We start from the raw sequence: 4,567 nt of genomic DNA on the forward strand, positions 1-4,567 counted from the left end.
AGGGTTGAACCAGAATCGAACTAATGGTTGGACCGATGAACCGGAGGGTTCAACATTTTTTTTTATATATAATCCAAAAAAACATTTTGATGTACTTTGTACCAAAACGATAACGTTTCCTAAGGAAACTAGATCACTCTATGAGGAGTCCATCCGACTCATTTGTCATCAAGTCCAATAAGTTTTTAGTTTTACAATTTAATGATTTTTGCATGCCTTTTATACTCCACAATTCCTACATATTTTTTATCCATTTTCTACATAGGATTAGTTAGTGAGAAGAAAAAAACTTTGTAAGTTAGAGAGCTTAAGTTGAGACCTTCAAGTGTAAAAATTGAAGTTAATCATTAAGTTACGAGACTTCTTCATTGTATTATATTTACAAATAAAAATGTATAATAAAGTTTTTTTTTTCAAATTTTTATTGTATAAAAGTATTAAACATTTTTACATTTATTTTTATAATAATTATATAATGTAATTAAAAAAATATAAATTAATTAATATAATTAATTTCAAAATAATAAAATACAAAAGACATGCAAATAAAATTAAATATTATAATTTTTTTCATTTTAAATATATCTTTATTTTTAAATATTATAAATGTTCTATTTAATAAAATTTAAAATATTAATATATTTATATTTCTCTTTATCATTTAATTTAACACGTCAAAATAAAAATTGAAATATGATTAAATTTTTAATTATATATAATTTTAATTTCTTATAATTATTTAAAATTTTATATAATATATAACTTATTATTTATGATGTGATCAACTCGACTGTGATCCAACTTCATGATAATTTTTTCAATTCAATCATCGATCCAATTCTAAAAACATTGAAAAAAAAACATCTAAAATATGTCCACCTAACACCTTCACTACATATTGATGTCATTGGCCATGGTTAGCCAACCAAAAACAATGGAGTCCACATCTCATCGAGTATTAACAAATTCAACTCACCCTTTAACGTTACTCTTTCCCTTTTTTTGAGCTAAGTAATAGCTGTTTCTCACTACTTAACAAGTTACACAGACACAGAAGGCTAAAATTCAGTTTCAATGTTATTCACTTATCATGCAGGGAAGGGAGAGAGGTGTTCCAGTACTCCATTTTCAGAAGCCAATCGGCACATCCAATCGGAAAAATAAGCCAATGCAACTGATCTTATATATTATATTTGACTATTACAAATGAATCCACATAAAATAGGAGAGGGGCTTCAATGTATTCAGGGCATAGAGAATAGTTTCTCAAAATTTGCAGGTTTCCATCTGCCAATCCCTTAAATCAAATTTGACAGGAACTATAGCTTTTAACATTTCAGTATTCTTCTAATGAGTCGCCACAAACTTTAAATACAAGGCATGTGCAAAATATCCACCTTAATCCCATAAAATGTAGGCAAGTTGAATATGTCGAGCAGCTCCTGAGCTGTCTAATTTTCCTCTGAAGCTTGTCAATCTGTCTTGTTGCCATTGCTACTCTTTCCATTTTGAGGAAGAGGATCGATGAGAAATGACTTCAGGTACTTGCACAGCTCTTTGGGCTTCTCAGCATTGATTGCATGTCCTGCATTCTTTATGATTACCAGCTCCGCATTCTCACCAATATGCCTGCAAAACAGAATTCAATACTCAAATTTGAAGCCAATCATATGGTTTAGAAGAGGTTCAAAATCACCTGGTCACCAAGAACATGACGGAATATTAAAATGTGACAAGGGATTTCCATTTCACAAGATATGGAATATATTTTCTTTTATTACTTCTACTTCACATCTTATGAGGCAAAAAAGTACAGCATATATGAAAACTAGAATGCAAGAAAATGTTATTTTACTAGCCCTTCAGATTCACCTTTTTAATCTGTGTGCCAATTCCAGTGGGAATACCCGGTCTAGTTCTCCCCATATTATTAATGTGGTCTGCATCAAGAATAAAGCATAGCCTTTAGAAAATGCTAAGGGAAATGAAAAAACAGGGGTCAAACCTGCATTCTAGAAAGAGCTGGAGAAAATATGCTGATTGTGACAAGCTGTATTGAAACTCGACCCAACAAAGCCTTAATGCAACCATTAAGAGTCAGACTCTATTGCACCAATTCTTTTCTCAGTATTCAAGTTCATAAGGTGCAGAAAACTGAGGAAAATAAAATCATTGAACATGAGAGGATTTATGAAGAATTGTTGATCACTACAAAAACAGAATATAGACACCAACCTGCGTTATCTTAGGAAGATTCGAGAGTTTTCTATCTTTATGTAATGCCATGATCAATTCTCTTCTCTGTTGAAGGTGTTCTGTACACATGACCTGCTTATGCAATGAAATTCCAAAAGGCAAGTTCAGGCAAAATAATATATGGATTACACTTCCACAGATCATCAAATGAGTAATATCAAGCATTAGCATCTGATAACATATGACCACCAGGATAAATAGCATTGGAGGAAAAGAAATGCACCAAAAGAACAGAAAAATTAACATTTAAATGAGTTACTATAGCCTCAAGATGTACTCCTAACAACCTTAATGATATGCCATGAAACACTTGCAATTGCCATGCTTCCAGGCATAATTGAGGAAATTTTTTTGAAGATTACTGTCAAGTGGTGATAAAAAGGAAAGGCAAAACAAGAGAGAGACCTGATATCTGTCCTATCAAATTCCAAATGTTTGATCGAAAAGGTAATCTTTTTCTTTCCTTCTTCCAATCAGCAATCCCTACACTTGACTGTTTTGGCCAGCAGCCAGATCATGTTCAGAAGTTTTCTTTGTGCCCTTCAAGAACCTTCCTATCTTCTTGATGTTTCACAAGTCTTGAACTTGTGCTAAACCAATCACACTCACACAAATCAAATTCAACTTTTTGAAAGCTCTAGCTGTCTCAATTATACTCCCTTGTAGAGCTATCAGATCTCAAATAGTAGAATCTAGCTTATTTGTAAAATTTACAAAAAAATGATTTCATGTAACTTGTATAGTTCTAGAATAAATTTCATATCCACACTCTTGAGTGTGCATAAGGGCATTGATTCCCTTGAAAGATGTAAAACTGATTGGTCCTAGTATTGATGTAAAAATGTTCTTTGGAAGTTAGCATCGGAACAAGCATGATTAGATGGAAGTGCCACTATTTTTCCATCTGTACAAACATTCAACTTCTTCAAAAAGCATCCTCCTTTTCTTTTTCATCAAGCAAGGTATCCCTTTCTCCCTTTCTGCAATCCAATACAGAATATCAAAAGGATCTGGTTTATGAGTTTGCAGTACCTTCCTTGAAATTGACCTGTTTGAATGAGAGTAATTTTCTTCAACAAACATATGTAATTCACTTCTAGATGATTAAAGCCTCTTTTATGCTTGATATGGCTATCAGAACCTAAAAATCAAGGTACGGGAACATAAGAAATAGGCATCAGTTTTACTATGTTTTAAAGTTTCGGTTTGATCAAACCTTTTCACCACTTCTTCCCTCATTGCCTAATATATCTCCCATCCACGCAATTAAATATAAAAATGATCCCAAGAGAAAGAAAACAAAAATTTCCCATTGATTTGCATCACCAATGGGCAACATCAAGCATTAGAATCCTAAGTAAAGAGTAAGAGAGAGATGGGTAACCCTACCAGAAATAGCACCTGACTAACCTGCATTTCACATTTACAAATCCATTCAGCTGGTGGTTCCCATTTCTCATATGAATATGAACCATTTCAGTTGGTGTTCCTGATTTTTCATAACTTAAACAAACAGAGCATAGTTATTTTTCTCGAGAAGCAAACTTCATGATTTCCGCAAATTTGATGTGATATTTCTTTTCTTTTGCATTTCATATTAAAACCATCACTTATTATTTTCAAAATCTGCTATCGCTGAATCAAATTTGTTGCATCTAAGGAGACTTTTGGGAACACTAACATTTTTCCAAGCGATAAATTTGACTACGGAAACAACTTTATCAACCAACAATAACAATTCTAAGATCAACAAACACATATTCCCAACAGATCAGAATCATGATAAAAGAATCATGGGCGTTGCAAGTTAAGGATACTTACATCAATGAAATCGTTGAGGAAACAGATGGCATGGTGTTGATCGGCTTGGCGAATGAAATGCGCATCAATTCCCTCACCTTCTCCGGCGTCTGCGGCAGCAAGATGCTCGCGGCGTCCTCCACACTCGAAACCTGAAACATGCCTGCTTCCATGTCCTTCTCCTCCAAACACACTCCTGCGCAGCACAGTACCGACCTCTCCACCGCCGCCGGAAACTGCTCCGCAATTCTGTAGGCAACAAATCCTCCATAACTGATCCCAACCACGTTCATTCTACTCACTCCGTGGCCTTCTATCATCCTCATCACGCACTGAGCCTGGAACGACTCTGACCTTTCCGGCCGAGTCGTGTACGAGTCGCCAAAGAATACTAGGTCTGGGACGTAAACATTGAACCGCGCTATGAGAGGGCGTATGAAATCTGCCCATTGCCACATTGCGTTGGCTCCCATTCCGTGGATGAGGAGTAGGTTTGGTTTGTTCTCTTGCG

The 4,567-nt window shown here is 34.6% G+C and overlaps 1 pseudogene; it reads right to left on the bottom strand.

Annotated features, from left to right (window-relative positions):
* Nucleotides 1–1,161: 1,161 nt before the first annotated feature.
* Nucleotides 1,162–4,567, bottom strand: part of LOC117917409 — a 14,175-nt pseudogene continuing 10,769 nt past the window's right edge.

Source organism: Vitis riparia, chromosome 7 (genome assembly GCF_004353265.1).
Source record: "Vitis riparia cultivar Riparia Gloire de Montpellier isolate 1030 chromosome 7, EGFV_Vit.rip_1.0, whole genome shotgun sequence".
In the NCBI taxonomy this organism is placed as follows: domain Eukaryota; kingdom Viridiplantae; phylum Streptophyta; class Magnoliopsida; order Vitales; family Vitaceae; genus Vitis; species Vitis riparia.